This window comes from Loxodonta africana, chromosome 11 (genome assembly GCF_030014295.1).
Source record: "Loxodonta africana isolate mLoxAfr1 chromosome 11, mLoxAfr1.hap2, whole genome shotgun sequence".
Taxonomy (NCBI): Eukaryota; Metazoa; Chordata; class Mammalia; order Proboscidea; family Elephantidae; genus Loxodonta; species Loxodonta africana.
Window position 1 is genome coordinate 50722630 of NC_087352.1, and position 20478 is coordinate 50743107.

The 20478-nt window shown below is 40.3% G+C and overlaps 1 long non-coding RNA gene across 1 annotated transcript in view; it reads left to right on the plus strand.

Moving 5' to 3' along the window:
- The window catches only part of LOC111749587 (uncharacterized), a 43234-nt gene that overhangs the window by 12967 nt on the left and 9789 nt on the right, over window positions 1–20478 (plus strand). The window contains exon 2 of the long non-coding RNA XR_002784792.2: window positions 4177–4353. This is a non-coding gene — a long non-coding RNA (uncharacterized LOC111749587). The remainder of the gene's footprint in view (window positions 1–4176; window positions 4354–20478) is intronic.

The window sequence follows — 20478 nt, forward strand, 5'->3', positions numbered from 1 at the left end:
ATAATTATAATTGATGGGATCCTTTCTCTGCACCGGGGACTGTGACATACACTTTACATTTATTTACACTGAGGTTGTCTTAGTTTCTTAGTACTGCTATAACAGAAATACTACAAGTGGGTGGCTTTTACAAACAAATTTATTTTCTCACAGTTTAGGACACTAGAAGTCGGATTTCAGGGCACTGGGTCTAGGGTAAGGCTTTCTCTGATGGCTCTGGGGGAAATTCCTTGTCTCTTTCTAGCTTCTGTTCTTCAGTTCCTTGGTGATCTTCATAGGGCATGTATCATTCCTTCTGTTTTTGCTTTCTTCCCCGTGCCTAATCTGTTCTTTTTATATCTCAAAGGTGATTGGCTTAAAACACCCTACACTGATAAGGCCTCATTACATAACAAAGATAGTCCTTTTCCCAAATGGGATTACATCCACAGGTATAGGGGTTTAGGATTTACAACACAAACTTTTGGGCAACACAATTCAACCCATAACAAAGGTAGATACTATTATTATTTTCTCTTGACAGATAAGGAAACAGAGACTTGATCACACAGTAAGAGGCAAGAAGATGAATTAAAGCAATTTGATTCAAGAACCTGTGCTATTAGCCACTGGGACACACTCCTGCTGAGGGGAGAGGTGACAAGGACATAAACCAGGGATATGCCCTGGGAGAGGAGAGGAAGGTGCAAATAAGGAGCAGTTGTAAACAAAGAACTAACACAAACAGGGAAATCTGGGAAGGAATTAGGTTTTGAGCTATCATGTTATTCTGTGCACTTATTTATCCTCTGATTATTTTTAAAATGGGTTTGTGGTAGTTTGGATTTCATATCTTAATTTCTTCAAAAAAAAAAATTTTTTTTATGGCCAAAAACTGAATGTCACTAATTTTCAAAACCTGGTACATTCATAAATCGTGTCGTGGTACATATGACTACTTTTAAGGTTAATTGTTTGAGAAACTATTTCATTACTAAGACATCAGTACATTGAAGAGTGATTACATATATACATATATATATAGAGCTCCTGAATATATTTCAGTTTCACAAATTTTGCATTTGTGGAGGTAGAAAGCCTTAATTAAGCAAATGATTAGTAATGACAACAGAAGTAAACAGAAGCTCAGTTAAGAATAATTAGAAAAATACACCATCTTCCTGAACATTGATTGGTGTTAGCCTTAAAAATAATATAAACCAAAACTGTAGCTTTATCTTGAGAATTGAAGGATATGGCTATTATTTTCATAAGTAGTTATACTATGAAGCTGTGTTTGAATTTTATTTTTATGCTTTTACGTACGATGACTGCACTTTCGGCTGAGTCTCCAGCTGCTTCCTAAGGTTATGTCCTTTGTCCTTAGGCCATTCTTTTGAGATATAAAAGAGAAAGTAGAATCCTCATTTTGAAGCTGAGCAAAGCAGAGCAAAGAGAAGTTGATGTTCAGCCATCCTTGCAGAACCATGATTAAACTGGGTCTTCTGACTTCTAAGCCAATGGTCTTTCCAGGAGACTAATTTTTTTTCTGTCTTCTGGCGCTAATAAAACTTGAGAGCTCCTGTGAAAGAGAGATACTTGAAAGGCCAGAGCTCGATACCCAAGGCACTCTCTGGAAACATTGCAAATGTCTTATAGGGACAGCAGGATCATGGAGAGCGTCATCTGCCCAAGGATTCAGGACACCAGACCCTGGTCTCAGCTTGGTTATTGAGTTGCTGGGTGACTCCAGGTATTTAGCATTTAGTTTACAAGAATAACTAACTTTCAGGTAGCTATGAAAGTGCTTTGGCAAGTGTAAAGTTCTCTGAGTGCGAGGTAAACAAACAAACAAAAAACCCAAACCAACTGCCGATGAGTTGATTCAGACTCATGATAGCTCCCATGTGTCCAAGAAGAGCTATACTCCATAGGGTTTTCGATGACTGGTTTTTTTTTTTTGGAAGGAGATTGCAAGGCTTTTCTTCTGAGATGAGTCTGGGTGGACTTGAGCACCAGCCTTTAGGTTAGTAGTTGAATGCTTAACTATTTACGCCACACTAGTGGCCCGAGAGTGAGGAAAAGCAATAAAAAAAAAAAAGGAAGATTTTGCCCTTCAGTGGTGAATTTCCTCCCTATTGTCATAAAAGCTTTTTCAGTTGCTGGTGGTTTCTCTCTAGGTATGTTCTTTTCCAGACTTAGCAACTTCTCCCTTCAGCGAGGTCACCTGTCCAGGAGCCAATTATTCAGTTTGAAGATTCAACAGATTATCCAGGCCTGAGGCCACAACTTTTTTATTCTTTCTTTCCTATTGTTTGTTTCTTGGACGTCATCTCTTCATGACAGGAGGAGGCTGAGAGGAGAGGAAAAACCACTATCAGTCAATTTGGCTGCTTCTAAGAGTTATTGGAGGCCTGGCGGTGCAGTGGTTAAGAGCTATGGCTGCCAACCAAAGTCTACCAGTTCAAATCTACCAGCCATTTCTTGGAAACCCTTTGGAGCAGTTCTACTCTGTCTTATTGGGTTGCTATGAGTCAGGATTGATTTGAGGGCAATGTTTTTAAAAAAGTTTTTTAGGGGTTATGATGGTATATTTGGGAGGTTAACACTGGCAGATTAAGCGAGGTGGATTGGTGAATTTTATTTATTCAGCCTCTTTCTGTTCCAAATTACCAGAGATCACAGCAAGGTTGGCTAGACTGTCAAAATGATTTATGATAACTTTAAGGAAGATAAAGGGAAAAGAAATTTGGGAATATTTTTCTCAGTTCTTTAGGCAACATTTTGCTTTATGTTTTGGTCTTTTATTTTTATTTCAGCAGGGTTTTAGGGGAAGAGCAAACCCAAACTACAATCTTAATACATTGTAACTAATCATAGGGCATACATGTGTATTTTATAGCTCCTTTTGGAAAGGAGTTGCTATTTGTCTTCATATGATGGGAATTTTGATTAAACTTGTGAAGTGCATGATTAAAAGCTAGCATCTGAGATGACTAATAGAGAATGAAGACGTTTTGTCATAATTTAATTTTTATTCCTTTCTAGAAAAAAAATGGCTCAACATAGCATAAGCCGGGCCCACTCAAGTGGGGGGCATGCATATGTTACCCGTTCTGCCAGGCTCACAACCAATTGGAGTGTTAGCTATTTATAAATTCAAGGTTGACTGAAACCATCTCACCACCGTACAGAGCTCCTTCTTTAATAAAAGAAGACCCACTGGTAGGTGTTGGGAGCAAATGTTTAACAAGCATTTTCCGGCCCTGAAATATGGAGGAGGAGAGGAAACGTATGGCAGTAGCAACTGAGGCCATAGACTGCAGTTTGCAAAGACTGCACAGGGAAGGACGATGCTAGAATCTATGTCCATATGGGACCTTCACTGGCTGGGAAAAGGTGGGGGAGGGATGTGATAAAGAAACGTGATGAGAAAATAACCAAGAAATGTGCCTACCCCTTCCAAGATGAGGAGGAGAAAAGCAGGTGTTTATATTTGACTCTAGGTGGACTTGCTTCCATTGTGATCTAGAGATGCCTGTTTGGAAAGGGATGTTGGAGCAATTTGACAAGCTGTTTCTGTGTATTGCTCTGTTGCTGGAGAGAGGGAAGACGAAAAAGAAAACTCCTTTTCTTTTCCAACAGAACTTAATTTTGGAAACTTGTAGTTATCGAGGGGTAGGAGATAGGAAAGAAGATATATCAGTTTTGTTACAAGTGTCCAAAAACCCAACCCAAAGTGGCCTAAAAAAGGAATTTACTGGCTTCCTGGTCACGCAGTGGTTAAGCATTCGGCAGCTAACCAAATTGTTGGCAGTTTCAATCCATCAGCTGCTGTTCCTTGGTAACTTTATGGGGCAAGTCTACTCTGTCCTGTAGGGTCGCTATGAGTCAGAATCTACTCGACAGCAATGAGTTTTTTCTTCTGGAAAAGTCCTTGGACAGTTGTGGCTACAGACGTGGCTTATTCAGAATCTCAATAATAGGTATGGCTCTATCTCTTCGTTCTGTTCTCCTCTATAATTGCTTCATCCTTAAACGTGACATATTGGCTCCATGGCTGCCTATACCTCCAAGTCAATATCATTCCAGATTTCTGCCTGTTGGAAAAGTAGCTTATTTTTCTCTAACACTTTGGGCAAAAATCTTGGGCCTAGTTTTCCTTGGTCTGAATTGGGTCACCTGCTTCTCTTTCAGCCAATCACTGTTCCCAGAAGAATGGGATGTGCTTTTTGGCTCAGGCCTGGACCACATGGCTGCCTTAGATTGGGAGATGGCACCTCATCTAGTGAAGCAAATGGACTGAGAGTAGACAGAAGAATGGAAGCTGGACGGCCAAAACACAGCATTGTGCACTAGAAAAGGGAATCTAAGGTGTGTTGACTGCCACATATTAAGTTCTTTGTTCACGTTTTCTCATGTAATCTCTTATCAACCCTATGAGGAAGTTATTACCCCCACCATTTTACAGGTGAGTAAACTGAGACTCAGAGAGGTTGAGTAACATTCCCAGTGACACACACTAGCAATTGGCAGAGCTAGGGTTTGAACCTACACCGACTTGACTCTCCCGATATTCTTTACGCATCTATTGTTTTGTGCCATCCAGTTGATTCCGACTCATAGCAATGCTATAGTACAGAGTAGAACTATCATATAGGGTTTCCTAGGCTGTACTTTTTATGGGAGCAGATTGGCAGGTCTTTTCTTCTGTGGAGAACACAGCTAATGAACATCAAAAATAGGGCCTACTAATCACCTAACCAAATCCTCCTCAGATATTTGCCATTTCCTATTTCTTCGTAAGTTCTTTATGAATAATTTCTTTTATAAAGATCAATACAAAGTTGGTTCCTACGAGGCGGAGGTTAAAGATATCCCAAATGTCCAATTTCCAAACTGCTGTACCACTCCATCATCTCTAACATCAACTACTCCCCTCCCCTAAGTACTCTCCCTTCCATTCTTGGGTTCCATAATTCACTGCAATGTCTCACAGAACACACAAACTGTATTAAAAAAATGGCCCACATGATTGTGGAGGCCAGCAAGTCCCAAATCTGTGGGTCAGGTGTAGAATTCTCCAGACCCATGTGGCTGCAGGGGCTGAGGAACCCAAACGGCAGTTCAGACCACAGGCTTTTGGCTCACAAGTCTGCTGGCAAATCAGGTCAGATGATAGGCAGCCGGACCATAGGGCTGTGAAAGCTGGTGAATCCCAGGATCAGCAAATCAGACAGCAGACCTTTGGCTCAAGTCCCAAGAGCTGGAGGTTAATTGATGACGAACCAGAAGTGGGATCCAGATGCAGAGAGAGAGAGAGAGAGCCCCTCCAGGGCATCCACACCCCAGGGAAGGGGATAACTTAAGTAAGGGTGGGACTTGAATCACACTGTCCTGCAAGGCTGTGCCCCAAGACACACCCTACACCAATCCTGCCTCATCAACATGTAGAGGTCAGGATCCACAACATCTAGAATGGAGGACAACCATACAATACTGGGAATCACGGCCTAGCCAAGTTGACACACAACCCCAACATCACAGGTAGCATATACTTTATTTGCATAGTCTCACTCAGTCATCACAAAGACCATGGCTAGAGGTGCATATTAAGTAATTCATTATGCCACAGTATCCCTCTGTCCCAGGTGACATCGAAGCATCTGTCTATAGGAAAGATGGGGAATATCATTTTGCTGGCCTCGAACCCCCCACTACTTAGCTCTATTAAGAATTAAGAAGTCTTAGTTGCTATCTGGGCTCTATTGACTGCCAGGGTCATGGAGAAAGAGGGGCTATCACTCTCCATTTCTATTCTTCAGCCCTTGCATGCAATCATTATCACCTCATGCCTGCTTTTACTTGGCACCCTGGACTCTCATGTTAGGGGTGACATTCTCACCGTACTGTCAGACCAACCTCACTCTCCTGCTCCGGTACCTCAATCACTTACCATATCCTACTTCACCAACCTTCAGATTTTCTGTCTGTGTATTACAGGTCTCTGTAATCTGGTCATTCATGCCTCCCCCAGCCACTCCGTCAATCTTATTTTCCAGTCTCCCACCCTCAGTTCTAGTCAGGTTTGTCTGTTCACCATTCTAAAATATGTAAGGCCTATTTCCACGTTTGTTTTACAACTACTGCCTACAATAACCACCTTTAACTCTCTCTTCCTGTCCAGAGCCTTCAGGCCTTGACTGTTCAGCAAAATCCTTTTTGATTATTGCTACCCTCTGGGTCTCCTTATCTGGTAAATCACATTTTGATTAATATGTATGGCCATATATTGAGTATTCGGCCATACATATTCATGCGTTCGTATGTACTCATACATGTATACATATATGCATATGTTGTGTGTATAAAACCTGTTGCCTCCAAGTCAATTCTGGCTCACAGCAAACCTATAGGACAGAGTAGAACTATTCCATAGGGTTTCCAAGGAGTGGCTGGTGGATTTGAACTGCCAGACTTTTGGTTAGCAACCAAATGCTTAACCACTGTGCCAGCAGGGCCCCATGTATGCGTGTGTGTGTGTGTGTGTGTGTATATCTATATACATTCAAATATTGTCTTTTTAAAAATAATTTATTTTATTTCGTTGCTGTTGAGAATATATACTGCAGAACATATGCCAATTCAACAGTTTCTACATGTATCATTCAGTGACACTGATTACATTCTTTGAGTTGTGCAACTATCAAATACTGTTGTCTTTATGAGATCATAGGGAGCCCTGGTGGTGCAGTGGTTAAAGCACTTGGCTGCTAGTGGAAAGGTCAGCAGTTTGAACCCAACAGCTGCTCCGTGGGAGAAAGATGTGGCAGTCTGCTTCCGTAAAGATTTACAGCCTTGGAAACTCTATGAGGTGGTTCTACTCTGTCCTATAGGGTCACTATGAGTTGGATTCAACTTGATGGAAGCGGGTTTTTTTTGGGAGGGGGAGGGGCTTTATTAGATCACAAGCTCCTTGAGGATAGAATCCATGTCTCAGTTTTTTTAATTGTAAATTAATGTTTTGGGAGTATCCTTAGAATGTTTGGTCCAGCCCTAGGTTTATAATACACATTTTGTCAATTAAAAAATTGTTCACTTCTTAAAAGAATTATCAAAGGAAAATATCAACAAAGAGTATCACAGAAAAACCTGCATACAATAATGCACCAAATAATAAAGAAAAGCCTGTGATAGAAAGCCACAGTCTTTGGCTTTATCTCTCCTCATCACCAGTATCAGGCTTTGGTTTCATTAGTGGTTCTCTCAGAAACTGCGATCTACCCAGTGCCGTCGAGTCGGTTCCGACTCATAGCGACCCTATAGGACAGAGGAGAACAAGACATCCCATTTACACAGCTATTTCTTTTTTTTCTTGACTATTTATTTTTATTGTTCTTTAGGTGAAAGTTTACAGGGCAAATTAGTTTCTTATTAAACAGTTAATACACAAATGGTTTTGTGACATTGGTTGCCAACCCTGCGACGTGTCATCACTCTCCCCTTCTCAACCCCAGGCTCCCTGTTTCCATTGGCCCAGTTTTCCTGTCCCTTCCTACCTTCTCATCTTTGCTTTTAGGCTGCTGTGCCCATTAGTCTCAGGTACATGATTGAACTACGAGGCATGTTCCTCACTTGAGTTATTGTTGGCCCTGTAGGCTGTCTAATCTCTGGCTGAAAGCTGAACATCAGGAGCAACTTCATACTGAGTTAAAAAGGTATCTGGGAGTCATACTCTTGGTGTTAACTCCAGTCTCTCTCAGACCAGCAAACCTGGTCTTTTTTTTTTGTGTGTGTGAATTTTGTTCTACATTTTTCTCTCACTCTGTCTGGGACCCTCTATTGTGATTCCTGCCAGAGCAGCTGGTGGTGGTAACCAGGCATCATCTAGTTGTTCTGGACTCAGTCTGGTGGAGGTTGTGGTAGTTGTGGTTCATTAGTCCTTTGGACTACTCTTTCCCTTGTGTCTTTGGTTTTCTTCATTCTCCTTTGCTGCAACTGGGATGGGACCAGTAGATGTATCTTAGATGGCCGCTAGCAGGCTTTTAAGACCCCAGACACTTCTCACCACAGTTGGATATAGAATATTTTCTTTATAGACTATGCTATGCCAATTGACCTAGATGTTCCCCATCAGCCCAGTAGCTTGGACCCTCAGGATGCCTGGATGTGTCTGTGAAGTTTCTACGACTTTGCCCCCGTCAAATTGTGCTGACTTCCCCAGTATTGGTTTACACAGCTATTTCTTGATTTTTAATCCTGGACAATATATACTGACTCTTCTATATGAAAGTTGAGAATTTACCTTATTTTTACTAATTCATTCTTCCCAGTGTTTGATATTTACATATTATTTTTACATATTTACATATTATTCTTTTGATTATCCTTATAATTTTAAATATTATACTTAATCTTTTATTTCTCACCCATTAATTTAAACAATAAATATTGTACAAAGCCTGTATAAAGTAGAAACTTGTCAGAGAAGGAAAACTCAAATATTTTCCACTAAGTAGACAGCAAGAGAAAAGCGGTGACTGCATCCTGTCAAAGGTGGAAAACTTGGCAACACCCAGAAAAACAAGGCAGTCCTATTGAGATCCGGCTCTCACGGGTTTCTCTGTGTTAACTGGTTATTTGATGGGAAATATTTTGAGTTGATTACAAAAAACCAAAAACCAAACCCACTGCCTTCAAATAGATTCTGAATCATAGCGACCCTAGAGGACAGAGTAGAACTGTCCCATAGGGTTTCCAACTGCTGGTGGGTTTGAACTTCCAACCTTTCGGTTAGCAGCCAAAGGCTTAACCACTGTACCACCAGGGCCACTTGATGGCAAATTAGCTGGCTATTAATAATCCCCTTTCTTGATACTGTGAGTGTATCAGAGAATATAACATTTATGTATATATAAAATTTATAGAAAGCTCAACTCACTCATTATCCTGTCTCCCATTGTAGTTAAAGAAATGATCGATCCTGCATCAAAAATAATTGAAAAGCAATTAAAACCTTTACTATAGACTCTTGTGAAAATGTTAAAAAATGGAGTATTTTCCAAATGTATAATGATTTTTCCATCACACTTTTAATATATATATATATAAAATCTCATAATATAGGATTAACGTACTGTTACGTAATGTTGTTAAACCGAAGGCTAGCCTTTTGAATGGGCCCTTACTATTGTGTACTTAATCTAAGTCAATCACCATCGAAAAGGGTTTACCTAGTGCTGGAGAAGGAACAAGATGGATATAGGTGAACTGATGAGACTTGGTGAAACACAACTCTATGCAGTTAGCATGAAGTTGAAAGACAAGTAGGGAGTTAGGAGGGAAGGAAAACAGGCAAAGGCCACTACTTTTGACAGCAAAATTTTCTTAGGATCAGGCTATTTGGGACCCAATGTTTTATTATGTTACAAATTCATAATACAGATAGTCCCTGACTTATGAGTTAAGGTGAACCATACTTACGACTTTTTTTTTGGTACATCTTGTTGTTACTAATATGTACTACATACAATGTTGCAGCACATAAAAGGACCATACAGACAACTCTCACTAATTTTCTGACCAGAAACACCATTCTCATCCCCAAGGGTAATCCAGATGATCCAGTACCTTCCACAAGTGGCGTTATTACTGCACAAAAATGTGAACACTGTCCATTTTTGCACAGATGTGTGTTTTTTTATGCATGTATGTATTAAAATATATCTGTAAGTTTATATGTAATGTTTCCAACCTCCAAAGGTAAATAAAGATTGGGTTTATAAAGATACTGATAATAAAAGGTAATAATAATGAAAACTAAAAAACAATGAAGTATTCAATTTACGTCAGAACCAACTTACGATGGAGTCATCGCAATGGAACCTTGTTATAAGTCAAGGACTACTTGTACATGATACAAAATTAAAGTGAAGGCAATTGTGTTTTTAAGCTTAAAGAACATATCCTTACAGCAAAGCACGTGTCACCTCACCATGGTGAGCTGACAAAAGTGCTCAGTTTGTAAGGAATTAACTCCCAGAGCTGATGGATCAGTAAGAATGTAATTCCAGAGGTGTCCAGTTAAGTGATGCTACTAAAGGAAGAGGGTATGCTCTGAAGGGGAAGATAAATCATCGCACAACTAAGACCTTCTAAAGAGACCACAGTTGGGAGACCACCAAAACAGAGCATTTGAGAAAGAAACCTGTTTAAGACACAAACACAGAGTTGCTGTGGTTGGAGAACCCCATGCAAATGCTGATGATAATATACCCTGAAAAACCATTTTAATTCTCCTGGAATCTGGATTTCTGAAGTCCATAGAGTTGGGGTGACCTACCAAGGTCATTTACTCTTAGGTGTCCTTTTAACCTTGAGCCTTGAAGAAATTGGTTTCCTAAAGTTACCTTTAAGTCAAGCAATAGCCTAGTAAGCAGCTTAGTTGAGATCGAGTTGCCTTAGACTTCGGGCTCTTGAAGAATTATCTCTGTGCAATCAGTTTCCAGAAACAGGAACTCCAAGGTCTAACTGGAAGCTGTATTTTAGGGTAAATTTTTACTATAAAAACTCTGTTCTGGCCCTGTTTCCATCACAATGTTGATGGGGTGGGATATAAGAGTCTTTAGAGGTTTTATCTTCAGAACATATTTTACTCCCTAATCAAAATGCTGAGCCCTGGTGGCGCAGTGGTTAAGCATTTGGCTGCCAGCAGAAAGGTCGGCAGTTCAAATCCACCAGCCTCTCCTTGGAAACACTATGTGGCAGTTCTACTCTGTCCTATAGGATTGCTATGAGTTGGAATTGACTCAACAGCAATGGGTTTCATTTTTTAATTGAAATGTTATTCCAGCTTGCAAATTGTATATCAAATAAACTTCAATTTCTATTATTGGCTTCTTAAGGTTTTTAAAATTTTAATAGCTTTAATTAGATGGCAAATTAATCTTATAGAAAAAACCTGAGTAATATAGCATTTTAAAAATAATTTTGAATCTTCATGGTGTATTGCATCTTATTGATGCAAAAAAATCCATCAGAATTAAAGTACTCAATATTTGCATGGCTTTGTATATAGTTGCATTTAGTACTATTTTATGTTCTACTCTTTTCACTGGACATGATTTTGTGTCCATATTTGCTCATAGCTGCATGGTCCAGCACTCATATTCTTTTAGTAGATACATAGTTTATAGAACTTTTTTTTTTTTTTTAAGGAAAGGAGTTTTATGACTTTCAAATTCATGCAGTAACTGCTGACAGGACAAGGGGAAGTGGAAAAGTGGAAGTTGCCTATGCATTTAAGAGAATCCTGTAAGTGCTTTAACAAACAGATAAGATGTGCTTGGAATGAGCTCATCCATCCTTTGAATGAAAACTGCTGGGAAGGTGGTGCTTAAGCAGTTTGTGGTCTTTGATGCAAATAGGGTTGACATTCCCTTTGCTTACATTGTTCATGCTTCCTTTCAAAGCTGGTGTACCCAAACCTCAGTCCAGGGTGTTCAAATGACTGTGCAGGCACCAGCGTCAGGTGCTGGACCTCAGTCCCGGCTGCATGTTAGAATTCTCTGGAAGCTTTCAGAATTCCAAGTATCCAGGCCCTACCCAGACCAACTGCCTCAGAATGTCTCTGGAGGAGAAGGGAGCCTGGGTACTGGTATTTTTTCAAAGTTTCCCAAGTGATTATAATGTGCAGCCAAAACAGAACTACCAGTCAACGGAATATGTTAACCAATCTGTAAACCCTCTGGGTCTTCTGGGTCAATTTAGGTCACCAGAAAGCAAAAGGTTTATCTTGATTACTACACAGCGAATTTGTCAACATACACCAGCCGCTAAAGTGCAAATGAAATAGACTGAAATGTGGATGGGTCAAAATAGAAATATTCATCTGTTCAACATTTATTAAGTATCTATTTTATGCCTAGGCAATATGGATGTTTTAGGGAATATGAATGATTCGAACGTGATTAAGAGTTTGTCTTCCATCCTTGTATTGTATATTATACCTTGTATAGTATAATACAAACATAAAACCAAACCTGTTGCTGTCCAGTCAATTTCAACTCATAGCAACCCTATAGGACAGGGTAGAACTGCCCCATAGCGTTTCCAAGGAGTAGCTGGTAGATTTGAACTGCTGACCTTTTGGTTTGTAGTCAGGCTCTTAACCACTATGCCACTAGGGCTCATCTATATTATACTATACAAGGTATATTATACTTTTATTAGGAGCCCTGGTGGTGCAGTGGTTAAGAGCTACAGCTGCTTATCAAGAGGTTAGCATTTTGAATCCACCAGGGGCTTCTTGGAAATCCTATGGGGCAGTTCTACCCTGTCCTATACAGTCACTATGAATCAGAATTGCCTTGATGGCAATGGGTCATAGTACAAAGTTGTTGTTGTTAGGTGCCATCGAGTCAGTTCTGACTCATAGCGACCCTAAGCACAGCAGAATGAAACACTGCCCGGTCCTGCGCCATCCTTACAATCATAGTTATGCTCGAGCTCATTGTTGCAGCCACTGTGTCAATCCACCTTGTTGAGGGTCTTCCTCTTTTCTGCTGACCCTGTACTTTGCCAAGCATGATGTCCTTCTCCAGGGACTGATCCCTCCTGACAAAATGTGCAAAGTATGTGAGACACAGTCTAGCCATCCTTGCCTCTAAGGAGCATTCTGGCCGCACTTCTTCCAAGAGAGGTTTGTTCGTTCTTTTGGCAGTCCATGGTATATTCAATATTCTTCACCAACACCACAATTCAAAGGCGTCAACTCTTCTTCAGTCTTCCTTATGCATTGTCCAGCTTTCACATGCATATGATGTGACTGAAAATACCATGGCTTGGGTCAGGCGCACCTTAGCCTTCAGGGTGACATCTTTGCTCTTCAACACTTTGAAGAGGTCCTTTGCAGCAGATTTACCCAATGCAATGCGTCTTTTGATTTCTTGACTGCTGCTTCCATGGCTGTTGATTGTGGATCCAAGTAAAATGAAATCCTTGACAACTTCAACCTTTTCTCTGTTTATCATGATGTTGCTCATTGGTCCAGTTGTGAGGATTTTTGTTTTCTTTATGTTGAGGTGCAATCCATACTGAAGGCTGTGGTCTTTGATCTTCATTAGTAAGTGCTTTTTTTTTCAAGTCCTCTTTACTTTCAGCAAGCAAGGTTGTGTCATCTGCATAACGTAGGTTGTTAATGAGTCTTCCTCCAATCCTGATGCCCCATTCTTCTTCATACAGTCCAGCTTCTCGTATTATTTGTTCAGGATACAGATTAAATAGGTATGGTGAAAGAATACAACCCCAACGCACACCTTTCCTGACTTTAAACCAATCAGTATCCCCTTGTTCTGTCCGAACAACCGCCTCTTGATCTCTGTAAAGGTTCCTCATGAGCACAATTAAGTGTTATGGAATTCCCACTTTTCACAATGTTATCCATAGTTCGTTATGATCCACACAGTTGAATGTCTTTGCATAGTCAATAAAACACAGGTAAACATCCTTCTCGTATTCTCTGCTTTCAGCCAGGATTCATCTGACATCACCAATGATATCCCTGGTTCCACTTCCTCTTCTGAAGCTGGCCTGAACTTCTGGCAGTTCCCTGTTGATATACTGCTGCAGCTGTTTTTGAATGATCTTCAGCAAAATTTTGCTTGTGTGTCATATTAATGATATTATTCTATAATTTCCACATTTGGTTAGGAAAGATAAAAAATGAAAAACGAGTGACAATAGTATAAGGCAAAAGCTGTTTTGACTCACAAGAGATGTACCTGCAAAATGAAAACAGAGTTTAGTATGACTTCTGGCTGGGGCTAGTGGCTTTGCTGAGCAAGGGAAATTTGAGCTGCTCTTGATTGCTAGGAAGAATTGCACATCCTGAAATGTGGGAGAAGATGGGAAAAGAGGTGCAGGAAGAGTGTTAAAATTGACAGGAACCATGTGCCCTGATGGTGTAGTAGTTGAGAGCTGTGGCTGCTAACCAAAACGTTGACAGTTCAAATCCACTGAGAGCTTCTTGGAAACTATGGGGCACTTCTACTCTGTCTTATAGGGTTGTTATGAGTCATAATCAACTCGATGACAAAGAGTTTTTTTTTTTTTTTGTATGGAAAACAACCAGTGTTTTAGTTTGTCCCAAGCCTAGGCTGTCTAGGACAAAGGAGCAAAGGGTCAGAAAACCCAGGTCTTGAATTTCAGTACAAGGAGGCAAGGATGCTACATTATGTGTTAGTTGTGGGAAAGGGGCACCGTTAGAGAAAGTTCTCTTTGGAAAATTTAGGTACATCTTGATGTAAAAATCCAAGACTGAAAAATGTTATGTCTTAATAGAAGACTGTCTTAGTTTCCACAAAGTGGGTGGTTTTAAAGAACAGACATTTATTGTTTTGTAGTTCTTTAAGTTAGGAGTGCAAATTCAGGTGCTGGCAAGGTCATACTCTGTCAGCTCTATGGGAAGATCATTCCAGTCTCTTCCAGCTTCTAGTAGCTCCAGGCATCTCTTTGCAGTTCCTTGTCGTGTAGATGTATATTCACATGGTTTAGGACCCACCCTACTGTGGCATGGCCCTGCTAACTTAACTGATAACATCTTTAAACAAAGAACCTATTTCCTAACAAGGTCACATTCACAGATACAAGGGTGAGGACTTTAACTTATCTTTTTTGGGGACACAACTCAATCCATAACAAAGACCATTGAGGTGAAAGTATCTAAATCCATCCTTGTCTGTCCTAAGGTTTCCTAGAATTATTCATTCTTCTAGCCTCTGAGGAAAAAAAAAAAAAAAAGGGTAAATGCTGTGTTTTACCACCCTGCCACATTCAATAATGGCTAAAGACTTAATTATCTTTCTATGATCCCAACGGTCCTACATTTCTGTTGCTCAAACACAAAGACATCATCTGTCTTCTACAGACACTTCAGCTGCTGACTAGGAGAGGGTGAGTCTGTTTCAACAGCGTCAGGCAGGGGTGGAGGTGTGCAGTGTGCAGGCTTAAGGGAAAGTGCACTCCTAAAAACAGAAGCCTGGGGCAGCTGACCTGCGGATGAACTGAGCGAAGGCGCCCTGGGGCACTGGGTTAATACAGAATAAATGCTTAAAAATATTTAAAGACTTATTTAATTAAGAACTAATGAGCTGAATGAAGTTTGACTCTGGTGTTTTTTTTAATTTTAAGAAACACTTTTTCTTATATCTCTTAAAATATTATCATGCAATATTTCACATACAAAGACAAGTACAGATGTGCTAGCTTTTTGCTTTATTACACTTCAACATTACAGCATATTGGCTTCACAATTTTTTTTTTTTAAGGAATAAAACTTAAATACAGGCCCTACCTACAAAATACTATGTTTGGTTTTATACTGTTCATGGTTTTAAAATTTGTTATAAGTAGTGTTTTGCTCTACATATTATTTGGCAACTTTCTTGTTTTACTGAACATTATGTTTTTGAGATTTACTCATATTGATTCTTAAAATTATAGCTTTTTCACTTTAATGGTTGTTTGCTACACTGTGTTAAATGAATATACTATGACTTGCTTATCCATGCGTGTTGATAGACATTTGGGCTATTTCCAAATGTCCACTTCACAATTGATGCTGAAGTGAACATTTCTGGATGTGATTCCTTGTGCAGATGTGAGAGAGTCTGCAGGATGTATATGTGGAGAAGAGGAGTGGTTCGGTCACTGCGTATGAGCATTTTCAACTTCATATGGCCAGTTGCTCTTCAAAGTGTAGGGATCAATTTAAACTCCTGCCAACAGTCTATGAGAACTCCCAGTTGCTTTTTACTAATGTCCTCCGTTGTGCCATGTCTCCACTATGGTGTGGAAGGCAGTATGGTTTAGCGATTAAGAATTTGGCCCAAATGGGGAATCTTTTTGGGGCAATAAAAACATTCTTATGTTGAATTGTGATAATGGTTGTCCAATTGCATAAATTTACTAAAATATCATAGAGCTCTATGCTTAAAACAGGTGGATTTTTAGATAGTCTCATGTATTTACTTGAACTAAGAAGCACACCCTTCATGAGTATTATTTTATGTGCTGCTTAACAATTTACCCCCAAACTTTGTGGTTTCAAATCAGAATGATTTTATTATGTTCATGGATCCTCTGGGCCAAGATTCAGGAGGTGCTTGGCTCAGTGGTTTGGCTTACATGTTGTTGCAGCTAGACATGGTTAGGAATAGCTAAGGCAGCCGGGCTGACAGGTAGAGCTCTTTCTTCATGCTGTCTCAGGGCCCCTCCATGTGATTTCTCCATGTGGGCTAGTGGCCTCAGGGCAGCCAGACAGCTACATGACAGCTCAAGGCTCCAAGAGCAAGCATACTACCAGAACCAGGTGAAAGTTGAATGGCCTTCTATGACCTTCCCTTAGGTCACATAGCATGCTTTCCTGTAGTCACAAGCCCGCTGAGATCCAATGAGAGGGAATGCAGACCCTACACACCTCTCCAGGGCAGGAGTGTCAACCTCACATTGTAAGAGGAGCATATGGGATGGGAAATATTGTTGTGTCCATTTCTCCCCGTCTCCTCTCATCTTTCTCTTACTTCCTCTTACCTTCCCTCTTAGGATTCTACGCTAATCCACAAGGGTTAATTAAATGCTTTGCTATGTTAAACAAGTATAGGAAAGAAATGGATTTGCTTGGATTAAATTGTTCAATGTGAGAATAAAGGAGGGAGAATAGCATATTCGTTGATTTCCAATTTGGCAGAAATGTGTGTGTATGTGTCCCATAATAAATAATGACAATTGATACTAGTGATCTGAGGGAGATGATGCTGAGAAAGGGTGAAAGACTCTGAATCAGCCCATTCTCAGTGCGCTGGTGCTAGGTATGGTGGAAGCTATAAAGCAATGCGAGAAATGATCCTTGCTCCCTAAAAACCTTTTATCTAATGAGTGACACAGATGTTAAGAGAGAAAGATATTTAGAGAAGGTTGCAATAATTGTGTTTAGAGTCAAATGGGATACAATCAGAACTATGGAATTCAGAAGAGGGTGGGCAGGTTAGGGGAGGCTTCACAAAGGACATGGCCCTTGAAATGAGTCTTAAAGGATGGGGAGGGTTCTGAACGGCAGAAATTAAAAAAAAAAAAAAAAAATTTTTTTTTTTTTTTTTTAACTGGGGGAGTATTCCAACTGGGGGTGGCAAAGGCACCCAAACTCCAGACTCCAGAGGTGTCTGGAGGGCAGGGAGGGAAGAGCTTGGCTGGCACCCTGGATTTGTTAAGGAGATTAATGGAGGAGAAGCCAGGACAGATATAGGAATATGATGGGGTAGTACCATGGGAGTGTTTGGTGGATGGAAGGTGGAGACCTGAAAATATGCAGGTAAGAAAATAGTTATGAGGAAACGGGATGGAGTGCCCAGTAGTCACTGGAGAAGGTGGGTTGGCTTCCTATGTGTGCTGGTCCTCAGATGAAGACCCTGAATTCAGCTATAATTCCAAGAGGTAGAGAAGGTATTGGGCAGAGTGGGAAGGGCAGAGGGATACATGGTCTGTGGCAGAAGGGACTTCCCCAAGACAGTTCATTGAGCTGAATGTTGTGTACCGCCTGGTTTGCTCTGGTACCCTAGGGAGGTCAGCACCAATATGACCAGAGGTGCCCAGAAATTCAGGCTGAGTCAGAGAATCTTGAGGGTAGCTGCTGCTGCTGCTTTTTTTTTTTTTTTTTTTACTTTTCACATGATTATTTTCAGATTTTAAAAAGTTGTATAAACAGTAAAAAGAACTTTTTAGATTCTGAACCATTTGAGAGTAAGCTGACAACTTGATGCTTCATCACCTCCAAATATTTCACTGTTTGTTAAGGATTAAATTGTGTCCCCTCAAAAGATATGTTGAAGTCCTAATCTTTGGTACCTGTGAATGTGACCTTATTTGGAAATAGGGTCTTTGCAGATGTAATCAGTTAAGTTAACATGAGGTCATATTGGAGTAGGGTGGGCCTAATCCAATATGAATGGTGTCTTTAAAAAAAGAGAAGAGGCACACACAGAGGGAAGACAGACATGTGAAGGTGGGGGCAGAGATTGGAGTAATGTGCTTATGAGCCAAGGAATGTCATGGAATGCCAGGAACCACCAGAAACTGGACGAGGCAAAGAAGGACCGTCTCCTAGAGTCTTCAGAGAGATCATGACCAGGCTGGCATCTTGATTTCAGACTTCTAGCCTCTAAAACTGTAAGACAACATATTTTTGCTGTTTTAAGCCACCCAGTTTGTGTGATTCATTACGGCAACCCTAGGAAACTAATACAGTGTGTAATTCCCACAAACAGGACATTCTTCAATATAACACAGCACAACCATCAACATCAGGAAATTGACTCCGGTTCAGTACTAGTATCTGATCCTCAGACCTCATTCAAAATCTGGCAGTTGTCCCATCAAAATCCTTTCTAGCAAGGAGATCCAGTTCAGAACCATGCATTGCATTTAGTTGACCATGTCTCATTAGTAAGGAAGAAAGGAAGGGAGAGAGGAAGAAGAGAAGAAGGAAGGAAGCTTCTTTTGGATTTTGAAAACCATCAGTTGAACAGGAAACAGCGACAGGCAATGCTCAATGCTTTGTCTTTCTTTTTATAATCCAGACAACTTTCAGTTATCTGCCCAAATTAAAGGGAGTGGTAGTATGGATAACCTTGGAATAATTTTGGATTTTTAAAAGAGTTTTGTAACAGTCATGGTTATTTTTTTCTTTCTGGTTTTATTTAACTTACATAAGCACATATGTGGGTCAGAGATGTGCTGGGTAGAAATAGAAACTGTTTCTATGATCTGTTAATATCCACAAAGTAGAAAATTGAGATTTTTTTTTTTTTTTTATTGCAGTTATTCCTCAGACTTAGACCCTGCTCCCAAGCTTGACCTGATGGACTAATTTGTTAGAATTAGCAGACATTGATTTGGTTTCATTTCATAGTCCAGAGTCTCAGGTTTGCCATTTTGTTTATTTCATAGAGCTTCAATTTTTCATTTTGCAAAATGATTCATGGGGAGTGTAATATGCATATCTGAGTGATTACTTACCCAGAAATTTGTTTTCCTCTGATAAAATTGCTTATTTTCTACACAAGAATGCAAATTTTCGGATAAGGTACAGGATTGACACTTCATCTCCTTTTGTTTGAGTCCTTTGACATCATTCATTTCTTTGTTCAGCTTACATTTAGTGAGCATCTACCCCAACAAAAGAAAAAAAACCTGTTGCCATTGAGTTGATTCCGACTCATAGCGACCCTACAGAACAGAGTAGAACTGCCCCATAGAGTTTCCAAGGAGTGCCTGGTAGATTCAAATTGCTCATCTTTTGGTTAGTAGCTGTAGCTCTTAACCACTATGCCATCAGTGAGCACCTAGTGTTGCCATATATGGGTGTACATACATGAATAAGGATAATTCTTGTCCTCAAGCGGTTTGTGGTTTGACCCATGGAGAAAGGCCCATGTGAGGATGATTTCAATGACAGAGACTGACAAGGAGAATGACAAGGACAGGCCCAGATGACGCACCCTGGCTTTGATGACCAGGAAAGTCATCAGGGGAGGAGTACACTGAGTTGGAGTATGAAAGAGAGACAGGATTTGGACTTGGATTAATGTTGGGGACTCCATTCTAGATTGGTTAATAGCTGACTCACAGAGCAACATATAAATTCTGCCAGTGCCACATATTTAACCGGAATTATGCTGTTCATAATAGGTCTGTAGCGTAATGAGGGGGCCTATCAGGCAATATCTCTGTGCATAGGACTCCTACTGTCATAGGCTCTCAGAGCTGGCAGAGCCTTCAATAGTAATTTGACACCCTCGTTTTACAGGCAAGGAAATGGAGACCCCAAGAGATGAGTGTCTGACCCCTTTGTCTTTAAAATTGGAGGTGAGGATGCTTTAATGGGTGCGCCAAGAATCACCTAGGGAGGGTGCTCTCAAATAGCAAGGGTGTTTAGTTGCTGGGGAGCCAAAAAGGGCAAATGCTCACCATACTTCTATATGACATTTAAATTTCCAAGTCTCAATTTTCTTATCTATGAACTGACAGAAAACCCTAGTAGCGTAGTGGTTAAGTGCTACGGCTGCTAACCGAAGTGTTGGCAGTTCAAATTCACCAGGTGCTCTTTGGAAGCTCTATGGGGCAGTTCTACTCTGTCCTATAGGGTCACTATGAGTCGGAATCGACTGGACGGCACTGGGTTTGGTTTTGGTATGAACTGACAATAACAATGTTTACCAAACGAGGTTGCTTTAAGGACTAAATAATATAATATGTGTGACCACATACTGCCTGGCACACAGTTAGACTTAGTAACTGTTCAGTCTCCCTCCTACTATTATTTTCTGAATTGTTTACTAGAAAAATTATTCTCCATGATCCTCTAGTCTCTCCTGCTTATCTCTTCATGGTAACTTTAAAGGCAATCTTTAGTAACAATTCCCTAATACTCCTTTCTGTGTCTGT